Below are 22,838 nucleotides of genomic sequence, written 5' to 3'. Positions count from 1 at the left end.
CCGTGGAAAAAAACCAAACTGCTCCAGCCTTAAAATCCACAACAGTAAACCAAACTGGCTACAAGACAAGACTGAATATCCCTGTGCAACCCAGACAAAACTCTGACTTTGCTGCAAACTAACAGAGCTGTGGACAGATCTGATTACAGCAGTTCACACATGCTTTATTCTCCAACTGATAGGCTTGATAGGCTCTACCAAGATGTAGGGATTACTTGCTCAAATTTCTGAGTGCAAACCCTCCAGAGTGGTGGTGACAACCTTATTTTACATCATGAGACACATAAAGACCAATTTAATTTCACCTATGCATAACTAGCAAAACTGTTGTCTTTTATTTCAGTGTAAAGACATTTAACTGCATTTAACTTATGAGATATCTTTAAAAAATAAATTGGTGCAGCTTCACTTGTAAGTTGCAGTTTTTTTTACATTATAAAGCAATGTTGAAGTAGTAAATTAAAGGGGAACAATATTAGCAGAGCTCTGTGGACCAACACTTTAAGAAATACATACATAACATGGCAGTCTAGCAGCTCATTAACCAGATGTTGTCTATACTCTTTTAAAAAAAAAAAAAATCAGATTTTTTTGGTTAATTGGCAGAAAGTACCCTTTTTAAAAAAACTCCAGATTAAATATAAAAGACTAAAAATTGTCATGTAAATGAAAAAAAAAAACAATAACAAAATAAAACAAAATAGAACTAAAAGTGAGTAAAAACAAATTGCAACTTTCCTGTTAATGAACTGAACACTAAAAAACAAACAAACAAACAAAACAAAAGCCTAGTCTATTAATTATTTATGATAGGCCATGGATGTTTGATTTGCCAATAAGAAGAAGCTAAAAACGACAATACAGTCACAGTTCCCAAAACCATCCAGTGGGTCAGCGTGGCACCTCTGCATCCCAAGCAGGTGTGACGTAAACATGTCCCATTGTGGGACGATTGTGTGCCATTTTTTTAAAGTGAAGACCCTCTCACCCACTTACCAAAAGCTCAGAGACCTGATACAAACTGATACAAACTTGAAGTTTACTGTGTGATCTGCTCTGCTCTGGATCATTGAAGGGAGGAGGCCACATTGCCCTGCTGACACTGCCTAAAGGAAAAGCAGTACTGGACTTAAGTTCACCTGCTGACCAGAAACATGACCTCAAATAAATAAATAAACAAATAATAAAAAATGCCAGCGTTGCTTGGTAACTGCTGGATGTTTAAATAGGTTCACAAGGTGAGGATATGTATCGTTTCGGCAGCCTAAATATGCATATTATTGTTATTATGGTTGGTTTTAACTAAGAAAATAGATGGAATAATAATGATAATGACTGATAATCACCCGCGTGATCCACGTGTTGACAGAGCCAGGCATGCGATAATATCACATAGCCAACTTGCACATTTCCTCTGATTCACTTTCCCATTGTTGTTAAGGGCACTGCACACTGCAGAACAGAAGCACGCTGTCGTTTTGTTAGACCTGCTCCTAAAATGAGCCTAAATGAGATGCTTGTGATCAGAAGGAAACAGTTGGAAATAATTTGATACAACGGGGGAGTGGTCTGAATCTCACTGTCCGTTATTGGCGTGGTAAAAAGACAGACACACTTTGGAGTTCACTGCTGGGACGTCTGGCAGTTCTTTCATCCACAGTGCAGGCTGTGTGGCTCGGCGCTCTGCCCGATACCCTCTCTGTCCTCTCTCCTCTGCTCACGCTCGTGTCTCCGCTCCTGAACAGGTAAGGGATCTGTCAAAGTTATTATGCCACTCAGCAGTGTGCGATCTTTGTGATGTTCCCTGTGTATCCCGCCTGCACGTTGACTAAATCCTCTGCCTTTCCTTTACCGTGCGTTTGCGCAGTTACCGTGTAACGGTAGGTGAGGAGAAGGTGTGCTTTGCTATATCCTCTTAAAATATTTTTTGTAAGGAAAGTTAACAGTTAACAGTGTGTTCCGTGGATCTCTGCGAATTCCAGTGCGGGTGCAGCTCACTGTTAAAATGAGAGCGGTTTCAGCAGAACGCCGTGTGAAGGAGGCAGGTTCCCCGCTCCTCGTGGGCACCAAGATGCTCACGAGCAGTGGATGCATGCATGCAGGATTGGTGGCAGAGACAGAAGCAAAACGCGCTTTGCAAATTCCAACTATTTAGATCACCAGGTTCGAGCGCAAAATACACCTGCCAGCGAGGTCTCAGATTGGAAACCGGGGCTTTCTCCGAGAAATACCGCTTTTCTCACTGAAAGCGACTGAATAGAGCCCAACTGTAGTAGTGGAAGTAATGCTTGAAAATGAGTTTTTTTGCAAACAACTTGTTAATGAATGCTCCCAAAGCCTACACTTACCGTGAAATAATGGTGCGCACCTACAGTCAGTATGCGCTCCTCCTGCAGTTCCCTCAGTTTGGAAGAGCTGTAACCAATATTTACCTCACCTCTGTCTTTAGACGTCTAAAGCCATTAATGCTGCATTTGTGCTGTCATACAAGGATGTAGGAAACCCCCCCTCCCCAAGAAAAAAACAAACACACACACTCATACACACACTTATTCACCCCTCTCCTCCCCAGGAAGGGCACTAAAGCATAATAAAAATGCCATTAGCCATTTTCATTCAGATGCAGCCCTCCCAAATTGTATTCAGTGATCACACTCCTCTGTCACTTAGTCCAGCGAAAATGATGATTAATAAGCCACTTTGCAGCTTAATTTCTTAGCACTGACTTAATAAACCTGCCACGTTCATGTAGCCCTACCGATTACTCTCAGGAGGGTCATCAGGAGAATACATATGGCCCCTTCATGTACTCATCACCACATAATGACAGAGGCAGGCACGGTTTGGCCACCAGGTTGCCCTCATCCAAAACACTGAGGCGACACTGCAGTTCATAAAAAAACAAAATTATTTTGCCCTGAGTACAGAGGTAGTCTGCATGAAATACAACTGGACATAAATGTCTAGATGCACGCTCCATCATCCAGGTAAGAAAATCCCAAAAAGTCTATTCTGTTCATCATCGGTCTCGACTGAAGAAGTCACTTTGATTAGTGACAAAATGTTTCTCCCACTGAAAAGGCTACGTCCAGCTGAACAGAATCAACTTTTTGGGAACTGGATATAAAGTTCAATCCTGCAAAAATATAAATGTATGCAATTTAGGGTCTATGCAGCTCGAGGTATGTTTTTCTGTTGTTGTGGGAAATCCAAACATGATAATGAATCTTTTAACCTCCCATTAATTTACTCAAAAGGCATGAACACAGTAATAAATAATGTGAAAATACCAGTTTTAATAATGCGATTTTACATGAAGACTGATTAGAGATCGTTGCACACTGCATTTAAGTGGAGGAGAAAGGAAAGGCAAGTATCTTGTACACACTGTGTCGCTTCCTCACATTTCAAAGTATAAACCTTGTTTTTTGGGGGTTATCACCTCGTGTTGTCTGGGCTCTCTGGGTTTTTGCTCAACAGCAGCAGTATGAAGAGGTAGGCAGTGCTGGCTGAAGGCTAATCTTCACAGGGGTGATAGAGATAACAGTGATGTATGGAGCGGATGAGGTGGTTTAACACCCAGAGCTGACTGTTGTCTAGCAGGGTCAGGTCTGTGATACTGGAATACTGCTTCAGCTCCTCTCGTGCCTGGGATTTGGCAGTCTTAATAGCTGCAGGTGGATGCAAGCAGAGGCCGCTTCGGTATTCAGAGCCTGCAGATGCCTTGATGAATGCTATGTTGCTGCTCAGGCATCTGTCAGTCGCTTCTGCTCTCCAAGTCAACTGCTTCCTTGGCCACAAGCCAGACAGGCAGCCAGTGCATACTGTGACATGGTTATGTTGCGTTTTACTGTTGAATTTCACACTTAAAGGTAATGGCTTATTGCTAAAGGAGAAGCTACACCCTCAAACAACCACAACTCGACTGTTTTTTGAGTGTGAAGTGACTATGTGACCACCTTGTAAATATAAAATTTATGATCTTGCATGTATAGTAAATGCTTCTGCACAGCGCAGGCATTTAAATTCACTCAGGCAAGGGCAGCGGTTATTAAATATAATGTTTTTAAAGCTGCCCTCATCAATATTTTTATATCTACCATTTGTAAAATAGCAAAGCGGAATATGAACACTTTTTCTTGTAGAAAAATAATCAGCCAACATTCCATTCCCTACAGCTCTACAGAATGTTGCTAGCATACATTTTAACAGGTCAAATTAACAGTTAGCGAAAGGATTCTCTATCTCACTGCTGTTGTTGAGTCATTGTCCTTAAAAATATCTGATAAAATTGCTCCATGAATTAAATGAAAGCACTTTTTAACATGTTGGTAGTTGCAGTAGCTGGTGGAGACCAAAATAGAGGTAGAGGAGAGCAATAATAATTGTGAAAGATGCTAATGCTAGCTTGAGCATCTCTATAATGCTAACTGCTCTCTTAGCTCGCAGGTTAGTGTCATCAATATCCATGTTAGGAAGTGAAGAAATGTACACATTGCTTTTAGGTTGGCTTCCGTTCATGAAAGAGTATGTTTTTGATACAATTTATGTGTCAGTGTGGCAAATGTATGCTAAATACAATTTATAACAGTCAATCTAATGTTTACCGCCATGTTCTACTAAACTCCTTACAAGTTTGAAACCAATCACAATTAATAATGATGTAACAAATCATTAATAACAACACTGTATTTTTAATACTATAATATTAAAATTATATATGTGTCCCTCGTGAATATTATGATGTGGTCATAATAATATATTATGACCCCAACAGTCAATGAACAATAATGTTGAAATCTCTAAAGCACACAGTTTTTTTTGATATGTGGAACTAAATTGTAGATTATCTATATGTCTCCTGACACTCATCAGTAATATAGAAACTATATGCAGCATTATTTATTGATAGTTAAAATTGGAATGTTACCTTAAATATAAATCGGTAGACTCTGCTAATGTATTGATTGTACTCTTTTATGAACAGGTTATGTGCTAATATGTTGAAAAATCTATATCTTTATGCACATCATGTCTCCCTGAGTTTGTTGTTTGTAGCAACGCTGGTTTGATTTGCGTTACTATAGAAGGGAGGAGTGCACAGACAAATATGGATCATACCTGTGGGGCGTATAAGCCACGAGCTCTGGATTAGAAGTCATTTTTCTTCATTAAAAGTAACCTTTTGGTCAAGATAACAATGCTAATAAAAAGAAAACAAATGCCTGACACAGTGTTGCTTTTTAATTTGATTGTTGTCAGTTGATTATTGTGATTATTGATTGGCTGGTGTCTATCAGGAGCACATTGTGCTGGTCATGCATCTAATGAATCAATTTAAAGGAATCAACCAGTTTAAAAGCTTAGAATTAAAACGTCAGAAGCAAGCAGTGAATGGGAAAGCCATTTAATAATGCAGAAGGGAAATGAACTGGTTGGTCAGAAGATCAGATAGTTTAAAATTCAGTGTGCTCTTTCTTTCTCTTTTTTACATGGCTAATTTTAGTTCTTGCAGACAGTAACATGTTCTAAATTTAAAATATGTAATATTCAAGTCCAACTTTTGAGATACTTTGAGGAAGCCTTTTACCCATCCATCTAATTTCTTAACTGCTTAACCAGTTCAGGGACTGAAATAGGCTTAGTGTTTGTGGTCATCAACCACAGCAGTCAGAAGGGATTGAGAGAAGAGGAGGAGGACACGTGGCGGGGGCTGTAGGAGACCAGGTAAGCAGGACAGAGTGATGACCTTCACTCTCTGATAGAAACTGACAGAAGCTTGATGGAGCCTGTGCAGCTGGAATCATGTTGAATTATTCCTGACATGAACCTGCAAGAAGCCTTAAAGCCACTGAGGTGCACTGTGTGTTGTAGCATTAGAATTAATGAAAGAAACCCCACCAACAGCTGTCCAAACAGTCCTGCCTTCAGTTGCTCGATACCAGAGTTTTACTTTCCAACTGTTGAGCCCAGAAGCTGCAGTGCTTGGCTAGCCTGCGCTTTGCTGGAGCATCACAGTAAACCGCTCTCACCTTGGTTTGATTTGTTTTGATTTGTAGTTCGCTTTTCTCAGCAGAATTGTTACCTTTGTGTGATCTGCCTTTGTCTAATGCTCCCTGGCAGAAGAAGCATGGCTTATGAATAAATCAGAGACCTCACTTTCACTGCTTTGAAGGATAGCGAGTGAAATTACCATGTACTGTATGGATGTACTGTACAGCACTGGGAGGTACTTTTATCTTTTTCTTTTGCATCCTCTCCCGCTAAAAATAGCCCAAGTGCAGGGAAGTCTATATGGTGCATCTACGAACTTAAATACAATGTCATAAATAATTCCTGCTTCTGTTGTTGATTTCCACGACAATAGCTTTTACAATCAATTATTCATTTAGGCCTGGCTCTGCACTCATCAGTAATTGTATCAGGATTTTGCACACACACTTTAATATCTTGTCTCTTATGGAAAATGGCCATTTTTCGGACATCTCTATGAGTGCTCGCCCATGCAGATTTGAGTTTTACAATGATATCTGAGTCAGAAGATGTACGCCATCCCAGCGTGACCGAGGCAATATAAAAAGAGAACAGCTAAGCGCTCACAAAATAAATGTTATTCACAGTTTAAAGTAACACGTACTCAATATCTGCACAAACACCAGTGAAGTTTGGAAATTTGCAAACAGGCTTCTCAGTCGGACTCTGTGGTGTGGCTGAAAGATGATTGAGGATAATACCACGGAAGGAAGGCGGGAGCCGAGCTCAGTTTCCTCCAACAAATCCTCTGTTGTGCTGGTGTCACGAACGCATTAACGGCAGTGCATGTTTTCAAAAAACAGACTTTGCTTGAAGTCGAGCGAAAGCTGCACTGCGCCGATAGAAAGGCTGTAAGATGAAAGATGAACCCGTCACACAGACAGTTGAATAGCAAACTGCAAACTCTTAAATAGATGATATTCAGGTGGAATATCAGCTCATCATTGAAATGGGAAACCTAAAGCTTGTGGTTTTTTTAGACCACACAAAATTCTTTTCTTTAAATGCATGTTTTCTAAGTGAGGATTTTTGTGAGATTGGCAGCCAGTTGGTCAGATGAAACATTGACTTGCATAAAGTGCTAGTTTATCCTGACTAAGAACACATTATTGAGCAGTGTATGGATCTTACTATCTGTAATAGGAAACTTCTGTGATAGGAGTCTGTGTTTTATCCCTCGCCTTTACAGCGCTTTCCTCCCAATATATGCAGCTAATAGTTACCCATGCAGAATGTGATTTTAGTCATGTATGCAGAAGCAAACACCTCAAAGCAGCTCGATATTATATTTTACTTTTTTACCCCACGTATGTGAGCACTGAGAAGCCCACTGCATTAAGCAGCGGTGTCACTTCCCTTCACAGTCCACCCTAACTGCAGCCACGAGCGCCACACTTTTTTTTTAACTCTCAGAAAAGGGGATTTAGCAGAAGTAATTTTCTGTGCCTGCAGGTACCATCTAAACAAATGCACCCCCATAGAGCTAATTACTGGACTTCAAGGTAATTATGTGTACCTTTTCAAGCACCGAAATGGTATATATGCAGAATGTTCCCGAGCAGCAAAAGCACAGTTGAACTGTGGAGTATCAGGAGACGTCTGTATTCATGCAATACAACCCCCCCCCCCCCCCCCCAAAAAAACCAGACAAACTATAAATTTCCCTCCTTTTTTGCTGTTTTCATAGGTTTTTAAATAAATAAATAATATTTGTCTTCTGGTTGACCCTTGTCACCTAGAAGATTTTGGTGCCTTTTTTTAATAGACTTTGTTCTCCTGGTGTCTGGTGGATTTTTCTCTGTTTCCCACAAAAACATAAATGTTGGTTAAGTGGTTAATCTAAGCAGGCTGTAGGTGTAGATGTGAGATAGATAGATTTTCAAGTGGACATTGACACAGTTAGCCTGCTTCAACTGTATAAACAAACACCGGTCCCGGCAGATGGCCCCGCCCCTCCCTGAGCCTGATTCTGTCGGAGGTTTCTTCCTGTTAAAAGGGAATTTTTCCTTCCCACTGTCGTGCTTGCTCATAGGGACTCATATGATTGTTGGGTTTTTCTCTGTATGTATTATTGTAGGGTCTACCTTACAATATAAAGCGCCTTGAGGTGACTGTTGTTGTGATTTGGTGCTGTATAAATAAAATTGAATTAAATTGAATAAAAACACATAAAATAAATGAATGGCTACTTAATTTTTTGGATAATTCCAACGTTTTTTTTATAACATTTAATGATATACAAAATTACCACCAGAAGTTCAAGACCTGCTGTTGTGAAGTACAAACCACAAGGGTATAAAGTACATATTATTAGAAGTACAATCTTTTTCCCTTGGAAGTTCCTGTCCCACTGAGAAGCCGCTGTGCCCCTAAAGGTACAACGAGGTACTTTATTATCAGTCGCGTCGGCTGCAGAATCATGCTGGTTGGTGTTTTCCAGTATCCAACTTTGCTGTGCACTTGCAAAAGTGGAGGACAGTCCTCTTGTCCTTGTGCTGTATATATCTAAAGTACAGTACATTGCATCCTGTGTCACCACCTGCTATGTTGCATCCTGTGAACTTCCCATCGCTCCTTCTTATTCACATCAGCTAGGATAAGTTAGCAGAAATGATTTTCCTCCTGGCACCTCCATCCATCAAATCCTGTCTGGAGCCTTATCTGATATTGACGAACTATACGTGTGTGTATGTGTGTGATGTTCTATGAATCCATGCGCTTTTTGATGCTTGATGCAAACCCCTTTTTTTTATTAATATACATGTATTCAGCGCTCAGCCAATGCTTCAATGGATAACGCTGCTTCTGATCAAGTTTGACAACCGCTAAATGATTGTGATCGCTTTTGACAATCAGCTTTTCTTTGTGCACCGCTCGTGATGGAGAGCTATTAATCTAATAAGTAAGCATGCGTCGAGGTAGATATGGGTGGCATGCACAGAGTGGCTGCTCTGTGTGCATTTGCGTGCTATTTTTGCAACTGGGTTAATTCATATAACCTTTAGGTAATGCAGTCTTGTGCAGTGGTAACATTACATTAGCGCCAAATATAATGTCAGAACCCCACTCAGCGCAGCTCTACGAGAAGAATGTAATTGAGAGAGCCCACTGGGAGTTTGATGGGAAGATTGAGAATCTCATAATGATATCTATATCTACTGTACAGCAAGCTTTTTTCCCGCACAAATGGTCCAGTAATACGCCTTTAAACGCAGTGAATGCAAAGCCTAGCTTCAGAGAGAAGCCAAAACCTCTTTGCAGATGTGTTGCACATGCTCTATCACTCCCATGCTTCTCTATCATGCCTGTTTGAGCACGTATGTAAGACCACACGGAGCACTGGGAAAAATGAATGAAAGCAGAGAGAACCTAATGAGAGCTTTCTTGCGATTAAGCAGAATTTCCAACACCCCTCTCTTGTAATCTACTGAGTAGCATAAATGTTGAACCTTGGCAGCCTGCAGCGTGATTAATGCACTGCAAACTAAATGGATTTGCAATGAACTGATCATGTGATGAGCCGCTTACACTTTCAATAAACCGGCACCTCGACAGCCGTGTGGCTCTTCCTGGTCTTTTATGGGAGAATTTGCATGTCAAATAGGCACGATGGGCTCATTCACGTGACGTGACCGGGATGAGTCGCACGTCACAAATAGAGGTCTCAGCTTTTAGAACATTTGGTATACACTCCCCCCTCCTCTCCCATCTGCAGCAGGTCACCTGGTCAAAGGCCTGTTTGCTCGCTGTTGGGTGTCTGTCCCGGCAGCCTGGCTGTGTTGATTTTTGTCTCCTGCGGCTCTGTCACTCACCTGGCCCTGTGACCTGCTCCATTTCCCCCCTGAGTTACCCGGGCAGCAGTCCCAGCCCCAGCTTTGCTCTCAGCGTGGCTCCTCAAGACATATTTCCAAGACAACTCATATCCCGTGTGCAGTGAAAAATAGCTTCTGACATCTGTGATTATTCTAAACCTTTAAACTCTTTTTCTGTGACACTTTACTGAGGTGTGATAGATTAAGCGTTATCTTCGTGGCCAGCTTGCAACCTCCTTTTTTCTTATTGTTTATGTTTGTGCCTTGAAAAAAGAAAGCCTCCACTAGCAGGAATTCATCAATGCGCTTTATCCTAATATCGGGGCAACATAAAAACTAGACTGCGAGGTCTAATGGATAAAGTCCGTGGCCATCCTTCAACCCCACCTCTCATTGCGCATTGTGATTTCATAACCCACAGGAATGTTCGTAGACTTTTGTCTCTGAGTAAAATTGTGTCACCTGAAATAGCCACTTTCTCTTAATAGAAAACATGTCCTGAAGATACAGGGGTATAACTGTGTATCTACAGGGCTGACATACCTTTATCAACAAATATAGATCTTCACCAGGCCAAACAATAACTGGACCTCGGCTTGTACAGTTTGCAGTTGTATTTAATCCTCAAGTGAATAAGCACCCAAAATGGAAAGATCATAATACCTCTTATAGGTATGCGCTTGCTGGGTTCGACCTGTTTGGCTGTGATTGGATTAAGCGCGAGCTCCCTGCCAGGTGCTGTCGTCGGTGAGGTCGGATGACGGTGCGCTGTGTCTTTGATGAGTGAAGCCGGAGCCCACCGTGGTGGTGGAGGATGGATGGCCTCAAAGTGCAAGGTTCAGGAGAAATGTACCCACTGTGCCGTTTGGGGATAGGGAGGAGATGATTCATTTTCAGCATCACTTCACCCAGGATGATCTCATTACTTTGTGTGAGTGGACATTCCCGGCGATGAGAACTCGGCAGGTCCACAGAGTCTCCACGCTGAGAGGCGTGTCGTATCAGGCGTTGCACAGCACTCTGCTGCTGTTTGGATATTGATTATAAAATGCAATGGGAGGATAAAGTGACCACAGATTTATTCACGTCGCTCCTTCAGATGATTTTGTTCAGACTAAATAGGATACTTTTGATAGCTTTCCTGCTCCAGAATCAAAAAATATTTAAGAACTTTGCATCTCTTGTTTTTTTTCCAAGAGCATTTTGGCTGAGATTACTCATAACCAATTTCATAAATATAAAAGAGATGCTATTCACAATCTGTTCACTGAGACACACCTGTGCTTGCTCTGGAATTTCAATTGTATTGCAGACAGTGGTGACAGCTGCTTTGTTTTCAGAGAGCTTATTATTTATTACTCGGATTGTTTACATGCATATTTAACAGGTGCTTAATGCGTTATTTTGATCAACAATACAAGATAGAGATGATTGTCGGTTTGACCTCAGCGTTTTTTTCCTCCTTCACAGTTATTACAAGAGGAGACAACATATGTTGTTAGTAATTATATAAATTGAAGATTAAATACCAATCAGCAAATTTGGAGCCATCAGTTCTCGAGGCTTTGAACGTAGTAGTTTAAAGTAGCTTATCACACCTTCTCGGTGCACTAATTAAAATGAAGCACAACTTCACGTCTGAGCGGCACAGTGGAGCTCCTCGTGCTTTAGTGGCATGCAGTGTAGCACAGATCTCACTGAGCTTTGATAAAGCGTAAGATTAAACACATGTTGTGTAGAAGTTTAATGATAAACACAGACACTGTAGTCTGAAAGGAAATTGCAGTTCGGTGAAGGATGCCGAGTTAGGTGAGGAAAAAGCAGAACTGAAGTATGCTATCATCAGTGTTTCCTGCAGATTTATAGTCTTCTTTTTGTGCGTGTTATTGTGGAGCTCTAATCAGCTGCCTCTGAACCAGTCTTGATATCGTGGATGGACTCCAACTGCAGCAAGTAGTCTTTGTTCTGCTCCGCAGCCTTGTTGAGTACAGCGTAGTGGCACACGAACCGGTTCTGAACCTGCTGTGGGTTCTGGTCATGGTGACTGTCCAGCTCACAAAACAGAACCAGGACTGCTGTTGGCAGCAGCAGGCTAAGACGTTGGAGCCAGCAGACTGAAGCAGCTGAATGATATCAAAGACAACCACAACAACCAGACAGCCAGCCAAGCCAGCTGGGACACACAGAAAAGGATGCTGGTTAGCAGTGACTGTTTTTTCAAAATAAGAGCATGGAGACTGTCTATCAGAATATTATTTGTCCATAAAGATGTAGAAATGCTGAAATGAGTCATCAGGGTAGTCCACACTAGTAAAGTCATTGGCCCACACTTCAATATAAGTGTCACGGTGGGGTACGCCGATGTGTTGTGAACAAGACCCAGAAGCAGATGCGGAGAGAGGAGTTACGGGTAGAACAAAAGGCGAACCTTTATTTGGCTGGAAGTCAGCAGTAAACATGAAATTAAGAAAAATTATGAACAACTATGACAACCACGAAACACACTGTGAAACTATGACAAAGACTATGAAGGTAACTATGAAGGTAAGTATAACAGACGACAATGAAACACAGAAAACAGAGGACTTAAATAAACAGGAGGTGATCAGGGGAAGTGAGAACACATGGGGAAAAAGCTGACTGAAATTAAACATAATGACATCACAGAGAAGTGAAACAAAAACAATGACAAAAGAACACAAGACTCTTTCAAAATAAAGAATAAAGAGAAAACATGGAAAGAGAGTCAAAGATACCGAATAAAGTCAAAACGCTGGATCAGAGACCCAGCCCCTGACAATAAGTCCTCCATTCAGTTAAAAATATTATCTCTCTCTCTCTCTCATATATATATATATATATATATATATATATATATATATATATATATATATATATATATATATATAACTAGGGCCTCAATGTGTCATATTATGGCAGGTTACTTCATAACAGTGGATAATATTTTGCAACATGTTCATTTTTTTTCCCATTTTTTCTTTGCTGAGTCACAATAGCTGCCAAAACTAACTGTGTTAAAAGTACTGATGGAAAGAAGGCTGCACTCTTTCCTTTCAACTATTGTGAACTGTGGACAGAAAATAATATGTACCAAATTGCAAGTAGTCACAAAAAGAGTGACTTGAACAGGAACCAGACATACTATTTTATTTTGTTTGTTTAGAGCGGAACACTAAACATTTACTGCATTGGTTAGGAGCCTAACAATAGCTATTTTGGTGCCTAGATTATTTGTGTGTGTTACACAGATACGGCGAATTAATGGTAACATTGATTAGCAAATATATCCAGAGGAACCAACACTTAAAACACAGTTGAAAGGTCAAGTCCAGGGACGTTAAATCAGATGATGGGGTTATCATGAAGAAAGGAAAATTGTGTGTTTATTGTCTGCAGCACCACCTCTCTGAGGACTGAATGACCCAAGTGGTCAGTGAAGGATCTTCAGTTGCAGACATTTTTTTTTTGATGGTTTCATTTTTCAGCCACGGCCATATAATTTTGAATAAACTCCAGACATATTTGTTTAAATAAAAGGCTACATTTTTGTGGTCAAAATTATTATCGCTGTATATCACAGCTACCAAGCCCCAAATAGCAGCACTTAGGACTGCCTCCAGCAGCCTTCAGTTCCCAGTCTTATAAACGTCTTCTCCCAACGCATTTCTCACATAGAGATAATGGTGTTTCAGCACCGCCTGTGTGCCTTCACGATATGGGTTTAGGTGCAGTATTGCGTGCAGGACACACATGTTTTGGCAGTGCTCAGAACTCAGCACGGTGGAAAGGGTGGGAAGACGTTAGAAAAATCAGTAATTAGAGCCATTCATTTTTATAAATAACTTCTAGGTAACAAATTCAATACAAATTCAGCCTACTTCTACAGCCAAGGCGCATTAAGTTAATATTACAGTCTGCACACCACCTGGAATGACTTTTAGCAGAACGCATGTGATAAGTGTGGCCAGCGCTAACAAGATCAAATTTCCTCATTAGCTTTGGTTTTACTGAGAAATCCCAAAGAACAGATGCCAGTCAGCTAAGTGATGAGCCTCATAAGCTGAAACCTGACCACTCTTTTTTCTGCTTCAGGAACAGAAATATCTCTTTCTGGAGTTTTGTGTGCAGCGTTAGTGCACTGGCTTTATTGTGTTTCCTGCTGCTCAGTGGTCGTACCGTGAAGCTTTAGTTGCGTTTGAATATTAATTTGCTAATTTAACAATCTTCAGCTTTTGGCTGTTTACCATACGCTCTCCTATTTTCGAATACATTGCATTTCATAGGTTTAATTGTCAGTGTGCACTTACTGTACATTGTGCCTGTTCTTGTATAGTGTTGTTTTGCTTATGTAAAACTCACCGCATACATTCCAGGACTGTAAGCCCTAAAAAATTCTTGGGGTCGCTGCAGCATCTCTGATCTGGTTCAATAGACTCGTCCTGAATTAATGAGAGAGGGTGATCGTAAACCAATCCACTAATTCACAGGATGATTTAATGAAAAATCTCCTCTTCAGTTCATAATCATAATCATCTTCATCAGAAAGCTGGTTCATATTAGTTGTTAGTTAGTTTTACTCCATTGTCTTCTCTCAGAATCGAAATCAATCCAGCTGTTATATCAGACTAAAGACTAATATCATTTATGTTTGTAGTCAAATTGACCCCAGGAATCAAACGTCTGCCATTTAATTTAGATAAATTAGTAAAACAAAATAATATTAGTATTATTATAGTAGCAGATACTTAATATGCAAAAATAGCTAAAGTTGATCAAACATGATAAGTTAAACTAACTTAAATGAAAGAAAATGATAGATAAACTTAAGCTTTTTTAATTAGTAGGGCTGTTTTAAAAAAAATAACTTTACATTACTTCATTTAAGTACTTTATTGATTTACATAGCACTTTTCACAGGATAAAAACCACAAAGTGATTCACAATAATATAAAACAGATGAACATAAAACAGCACAATCAAACATACAGCACAAATCTAGTTAAAAGCCAATCTAAATAAATGAGTCAAAGCATTTGAGTTTACAGTGTGTAGACACATACATGCATCTGAAAAAAAGCTTTGTGTAATATAACACTTTAAATTGAGTTAGCAAATGAAAGGTTTGTTTTTGACGTGCATCACTGTGGCATTAGTGCAAAGTTGGAGATTTCTGTGAATGAGAGAAACTCTTAAAACAAACAGTTATGAAAGTGACGTTTTTTTTTTGCCTTTGTGACACAGCTTCATATTTTTTAGCATTATATGCCAAGCCTGAGTGATTATTACAATTTGATCTGAGGTCAAGCGAGAATAGGGATTTAAATGACCTTGTAGATTAGACCAGGCAGATGGTGAAGTGAAACAAAATACACCGGGTCAGAACATTTTTTGACCTCAGCCACATGGCGCAGTGTGTACTCTGACGCAGGAATAATGTGTGAAAAGACAGCAAATTTGAATTCATGATAGAAACATGCACTGCACTCAGTAAGAGCGTAATGAAAATGTCACGTTATAAAAACAAGTGTCATCTGTACAAGAGTCTCACACTGAAGACAGCTATGCATCTTTTTATGCATTTAATAAACATCCTTGACACTGAAAACCTCATCTTTACTGCGTGTTATTCCATAACTGCTGTCTCATTTCATAAATTTATTTGCTTTGTGTAGTGCGGTGGGAGCAAACTGAGCAGAGGCAGAAAGTCTCAGTCAGCTCTTGTTGGGGGGGGTTGGAGCAGTTGAGTAGCTGAAGGATGTTGACTTTGTCAAAGTTGACCTTAATGCATGTAAGGCTTGATAGGGATGACATGCTCTCTGCTGACATCACCTTTGATGTCTTTAAAGTGGCATGAACTAGAAGGTGAGACTCAGCAGCTGCCGTGCTGATTGTGTTTAGGTAAGCCTGTGCTTCCTTAAAGGAACACTTTACTGTGTTGTGTCCTTGGTCTTCTGGTGGTACTATCAAGGTTTATCAGTGAATACCCTCACATGTCATGACAAAAGCACACGTGGACATAGCAGTTATGATGAAAAGACCCACTGGCAAATTCTAATGAACTCTAATGAAAAGTGTTGTTCATAGTTACACCTGCTTCAACGTAAGGCATTAGAATGACAAGCGTGTTCCTGTTGTACCTTTTAACCACAGGACACATGGTTTAGATAAAATGTAAAACGGACAAGATTTAAGATTCATATTGACAGTGTTGGGTGTAATGCGTTACTAAGTAAAACGTTACTGTAATTAAATTACTTTTCCACTGAAAAAGTAGAGTAACTAAATACTGTTCATTTTTAGGTATTTTAATTACAGTTACTTACAATGTACTTGCGTTACATTGTAAAATAATTAAACTCGCTGAATATCATTATTTAATTTCAATAATTTGTCTTCTAAACGTAGAAGTAAACTCTGCCCGCCAGGTGCACCTCATTTCGCGCCAGTTTGCTGCATGGTCGTATTCTAAAGCGGAAGATGTCGGACTCGGCTGTTTTTTGAAATGGACATATTCCCGTCTCTTCACTTTTCTGAAACAAGCAGAGAAGAACATTACAGTAATATGTAAGCTATGTCCTGGGGAGAAAAAACTATCAGCTGCTGTTAATAGCACGAGTAATCTACTGAAGCGCCTGACACGAGAGCATAGACGAACACTTCTGAGTGATTCTTGTTCATCATCCATGGAGAACACCGCGGCAACTCCTGCTAAGCAGGCAAAACGTGATTTTACGTCAGCAGCACAGAAAGCGTCTGAAGGTGAGCTTAAAAAATGATTGCAGGCCACATTGTGGAAGAGATGCTACCGCTACGTACTGTAGAGTCTCCGTCTTTAAAAAAATGTATTTATTATTTAAAGAGTTTAATTTCTATTGTTTGTCCATTCAAGGTTTATAGGGATTTTAAAAAGTATTTACTTAAATTACTTATTGAGTAATTAAGTTACTTTTCTGACACAGTAATTAGATAAGCATTTTAAATACAATATTGACTAAGTAATTAGTAATTAGTAATTAATTACTTTTTTAAAGAAACTTACCCAACATTGCATATTGAATATAAGAAAAATATAAAAAGGACTAAAAACAGTAAAAGCAAAAAAGGAGACAAACATGAACTTTCAAGTTTAATCCCACCAAAGACAAACGTATTTGTTACCTTGACAAAAATTATCTACATATTTTCTCCATATTTTTTTTATATATTTTATATTTTTATATTTTTTTTATCTGTAGAATTTTGAAAAACAGGATTTCATGTTTCCAGGATTCAGCCAAAATTTGAAATATTAAAAAAGTGAGAACACATGCAAATATTTTACATGTGCTTAAATAAATGGCCACTAAAGGTTGCTCAAAGGATTGCAGCTTACTCCCACAAGCTTGTCTACAACAAATGATTTATTTATAATATTATTGGATTCCTGTTGTTGTGAATGTGATTCTCTACTTACAAAGGTTTGAGGAAGCTTGGAAGTTAAGAGGACAGAAGTAGTTCATGATTATAAAATATTTCCTGATTGACACTGGCTCGTCTTATCAACCTGCAGAGACAGTAAAAGCTGCTTATTATACTGACAGTCGTGTTTGCTCAGCTACGTGTTCTAAATTGGTTCGTATTTGCAGTCTTAAACTTGCAGACTGAGGACAACATATGCTGGTTTCAGTTGAATGCATTTGTATTTAGTCTGGTGAAATCCTTTTCATCTGAGCGCTGGAATTGGCAGAGGTTGCAATGCTAATAATGCTACCTGTCATACTGTAGCAAATTGTTTCTTTGTTTTGTGCTTGTGCTGCTCACAGTCTGAAGTTTGTCCAGTGCTAAACCAATAAAGTCACTCAGCAGCGTACATCTGTCATATATGAAACTTCTGTAGAGTACTTTTGCGTATGCATCGATTGTAGGTCATCTTGTTCTTCTAGTTTGGACAAAACAAATTCTGATATATTGATATATTCTGTATTTCCTCAAGAGAGTATATCTGTTAAGGAAATATAGAAAGCACAGATGAGATTGCAGAAGTCCACTTCAGATTTGAATATGCACACGCTGAACTTTATATGCCAGATGGCACGAGATGGGATGATATCAAATGAGAAATTGTTGAACTGGGTAAGCTCTCCCACGATGTGACCACATTTCCGTAAGCTGCTATCAGTACAGCATATTGAGATTAAAAATAAATCTACCAAACATGTTAGAAAGCCAAGCCGATGAAGTTGATCATCCCAGTGTTTTCAATGTGCCTCGCTTTATGCATGTTTCCAGGAGAGACCACAATATAGTTTCACATTATCTCAAAAGTCTCAAATCTTCATTTAGAATTGCTCCGAGGTCCCGTAAATCTGGTAGCTCCTGGTCGTGTAATTTCTAGATACTGATGCTTTCCCCTCACTGTTATCAAATAGACTATTATGGTTCAATTCCAAGAAATTATTCAAAATGTGAAATCAGGAGCAATCAACCAAACATTTGTCGAAGAAAAATGATCATTTGGCTGCTTTGCCGGCTGTAGTAACTGCAGTGTAACATCAACCATACTGATATCATCATTCAAAAACTCTGTTGACTGAATGGGCTGTTAGAGATTTCCTATAGATTTAATACACGGCTGAAAAAAATGAAGTGCACTAGAGCGGCAAGAATGAGAAAACCTTCAGGCTGAGGGCCTGACGTCCTTCAATGGGCCCACCCTGGACCCTGACTGGCATTTGCTGTAAAATATCAGAATTGGCAAGACCACCACTGGCTGTCTTGTGCTTTTCACAGATTAGAGCAGTTTCACTCTGAGCACATGTGACAGATGTAAAAGGACTTGGAGAAACTGTGCAGGGCTGCACAAACCTCTACATCTAGACAACAGCACCCTGACTGCCATTAGTTATCAGGATGAAATCCTTGAACCCAGTGTCAGACCCTACTCTGATGCTGTGGGTCCTGGGTTCTTCCTGGTGCATGACGATGCCCAGCCTCGTATGAGGATGCAGGCAGCTTGATGAAGGAAGGATGAAGGACTTGATATCACTGACTGGCCCCCACACTCACCTCACAATCCAATAGAACTCCTCTGGGACATTATGTTTCAGTGTATCCGATGCCACCATGTTGCACCTCAGACTGTACAGGAGCTTAGCGATGACCTGATCCAGATCTGGGAGGAAATTCCCCAGGACACCATGCAGGACACCATCCATTGTCTCATTAGAAGCATAGCCCAATGTTGTCAGGCATGAATACAATCAGGGGGGACCACTGTGTGTCATTTTGAGTTGCTGTACTGAAATTTCACTGAAATGGACTAGCCTGCTGCACCATTTTTCACTTAGATTCTTGGAGTATAATTTCCATCAAACAATGATGCATTCTTTTGTTCCTAACACATTACCCATGCATGATTTTTCTCATTGAAATTTCATGTGTTTTCAAAGTGTTCAAAGTTTTTGGAGCAGTGTATTGTAGTTCGAGGTCTTCTCATACATGTTAACCACACTTCACCAGAAAGCTGCACAGCAGAATTTAGAGCTTTCTTGGCAAATGTGCAATGCTGTAAATTTACCAATATAATTTAACTTCTTATGGATAGTTTGGGGGTTAAAGTTGCTATAAGTTGGGTTGTGTTTATACATCTTCATGCAAGTTACCATACAAATGTGGCTCTAGACACAGTACAATCCCATGTTTTGTTTTATTCTGAGTATTTCAGTCCAAGGTTTTTCCTTTTGATCAGTTTTTCATTTTAATCATGGTGGTGTGATCAACCAGCATGGAAAGTGCAACAAAAAAGCTGAAACAAACATGCCAGCAGAACAACAACATATAGTGAAAGTGAGAGCGGCTGCATCTCCATCTGTTGTATCACTTTAGCCTTTTCCAATAAACTTGTGATGGACTAGAATAACACCTGTAGCCAGAAACAGAGACTATCTACAACATCAAAATAGTTGAAATATCTAAGAATTAGCAAACACAGAGAACCCAAAATATCATGGTTGAAACCTGGACTAAATATCTTTAGTTTTCATTGACAGATAGTGGAGATAGTACTGTGAATATCATGTAACCATTAGTTTTACTCCTTCCATTTGTGTGTGTGTAAAAAAAAACAACCCCCAAAACAATCAATAACCAAAAGACTCTTCTTTTTACACCAGAGAAGAAAGAGTTTAGAGGGATTTTCCAGAAAAAAACAATCTGGTGATTGTGATGTGATATTAAAATGGACATGGACACATGAGGTTCAGTATGTTTTTCCTTAAAAACCCATCAGGAGACATTACTGGAATACTTCCTGACCACCTACCATTTGGTTCACATTTAAGACCGCATGACTATGGTGTATTCTCTGTGTGTCGGAATAAAGAACTGGTATAATTCAGAGTGTTTTTCTCTCCTTGCTATGTGATGTGATTGGTGTTTGGTGGTCTTAATTCCGCTCATACTTCCAATATAATTTTATGCTTTTAGGCAACATCTCCTGTTCTTATCGTGTTGTTTTTGTTTTTTCTGTAAAACAATTAAAGCCTTCCAAAAACAGCAGAATGTTTTAGATCAAAATGATCTCTTATTGGCTGAGATGTCGTGATGCTGAATTCCAGTCCAGTTGGCCAGGCAGACCGCCTGTAACCCTTTCTGTTGTGATCTAGGCTTAGACGGCACCCAGACGTCTCCCCCTCCTGAGCTCTGGGCACAAACAGACGGCGAGTTTGAGCCGTGATAGCAGAAGCAACTTTGAGTGGTAGCCTATCAGGGAGAGGCTGACTGCAGGAGCTGGATGGGATTTGAAGACCTGGCCCTCCATTAATCATATTCAAATCAGCATCCCACTGAATGCCTCCCCTAAGCCTCTCACTTCTCACTCAAGCTTATCTTAATATGGACAGATGAAGCCACAGCCTTGTTTGTCATTTTTATGGTCATTGTAATCATACTTCCATCACTCATTATTGCTGATGTCAAAATTCTCGATGGCCTGAAGACGTGTCGTCAGTTTGTTTACAAGCAGTTCATCAAACTTAACAGGCAGCAACGTGACTTTTAAATGTGGGACTATAATTGTTGTTTCTTATTCTGAGTCGTTTGTACTGTCAAATTATCTAAATTAATAAAAAGAAATGAGAGGCTTTAGTTTACTAACAAGTCCAAGTGAAGCTTTGCTGTTAGGTTTTCCTCACACGCTGATCTGGATGCAGTGCCGTAGATCTATCTCAAATGTACAGCTGGCCAAAGGACTCTTATTTCTGGTGAGAGCTTAGAGAGATCTATGCATGTTTAGAAAGATAAGAATTTCATTATACTCTCAAGGACCATAAATGTCGAATGGGAATTTGTCTCCAACGGTTTGTCTCTGTCTGCATCTTAATGATATTCAGGACAACACAGAGATTTAAAAGAGGTGTTTTCCTCCTGCGTCCGTTCCAACAATTGTTCTGAATGAAAAATAATATTCAGAACACCACTGCAGATCATATTCAACCTTCACTGCTTTGAAGAACAAATCCTGTACAGACAGATAGCTCTAACAAAGCAACTTTGTTTGCATGCATGTAATCTATAGTCTTAATGGAGCATGACGAAGTCAAGTCTGAACCCATTAGCGGCTATAATCCGCCACTGTTTGCTGATAAATCTGTCTGTTGTTAGTTCACAGAATCGTCTGCACTTTTATTTATTTATTTATTTTGAATAATGTACAATAAGATGCATTATATCCTTTTATTGTGCATGAATATGATGCAGTCGTATTGCTTCATACTCAATTATGTTCGTATGCAAGCAATAATATAATTAGTTTTTTCTTTCCCTCTGTGTATCATTGTCATTTGGTTAAGCTGTTTATGTTTGTTGCAGAAATTCTAATTGGTATAATATTCCCATTTTCATGCAATGCTTCATGCCGTAATTGCTGACAGAACACGTGAACTCTTTCTCACCTTGCATGCTCGAAGAGCGGTCTGTAAACCGTCTTCTGACACTGTGCTTTTGCAATTTCACTCCCGCCTTTTGATGTTATTGTTACAAGTCAGACTGTGTGTTAAAAGTAGATTACTCTGCAGAATTTGGCAATGCGCTAAATGTCCACCGGGCAAATTTGATGAATTCGGAGACCTTTAATGAGTAGGCCCTTGGATTGTGGCTATTTCACCACTCTTTAAGCCGCACCAAGCAACTCCACCCTCCCATGTTTCTTAAGCAGCCTGGACAAACAGCAAAAGGGAATAAAATGCAAATTTCAGGAAGCTGAAATCCTATAAGATGTTGTCAGAAAACTGCACACGGCACACTTATTTTCTCAGGCTGCTCTGCGATGCCTTACAGCAAAGAGAAGCAAAAGATGTTAATGAGTCCATGCAGCTTTCTCTGGACAAAGTGTTACTCCAGAACACGGGTGCTGCTAGCGTGCAGTGTTGTTTCTATGGCAGGTTTTCACTTACTTCCTTTGGGGGAAGAATGCATGTGCTTGCCCTCTGTGAACAAGATAAAGCTGTGCGTGAGTTGCTCTACCACGTATAGCCATTCTATATCTTTTTCAGCACCTTGCCCCTCCTCTCCTTCCACCGTCTACCTTGCTCTGATTGACAAAGCAGAATGTTGAAGGATTTGTCAGGTGACACATTTTTGTGAAAGAAAATTGTGGGTTTCCAGTGAAAACAATCTGAATGAAGGAGATCCTCAGTTAAACACTAACTCCAGGATTGCCATTACACAACTAGGAGCAGAATGGAGGACGAGTAACTTACCAGTAAACACAAACAGTCCCCTCCTGCAAGCAACATAGAAAAAAAGTCTAAAAATACAGTACAGTGTAGCATTTTAAAATGAAGGATTTTTTTCCACATGCTTTTAACCACACATTAAATATCAACATTTACGGAAACCTGGGTTAAAAAACTTAAAAAAAATTTGCAATGTTGGAAACATAAGGGTATTATTCCGACTCTCTGGTCATCTGTCACAGCAGGCATAAGATTGGAA

General features: G+C 39.7%; 1 protein-coding gene across 2 annotated transcripts in view; it reads left to right on the top strand.

Annotated features, from left to right (window-relative positions):
- Positions 1–1,331: 1,331 nt before the first annotated feature.
- LOC120715832 (contactin-4) overlaps positions 1,332–22,838 on the top strand; it is a 150,264-nt gene continuing 128,757 nt past the window's right edge. For both annotated transcript variants that reach the window (XM_040003052.1, XM_040003051.1), the window contains exon 1: positions 1,332–1,745. The gene's annotated coding sequence lies outside the window, so the exon portion shown is untranslated. The remainder of the gene's footprint in view (positions 1,746–22,838) is intronic.

Source organism: Simochromis diagramma, unplaced genomic scaffold (assembly GCF_900408965.1).
Source record: "Simochromis diagramma unplaced genomic scaffold, fSimDia1.1 OVJJ01000646.1, whole genome shotgun sequence".
Lineage (NCBI taxonomy): Eukaryota > Metazoa > Chordata > Actinopteri > Cichliformes > Cichlidae > Simochromis > Simochromis diagramma.
The sequence above is the reverse complement of the archived record's forward strand: the minus strand, read 5'-3'. Positions and strand labels throughout refer to the sequence as shown.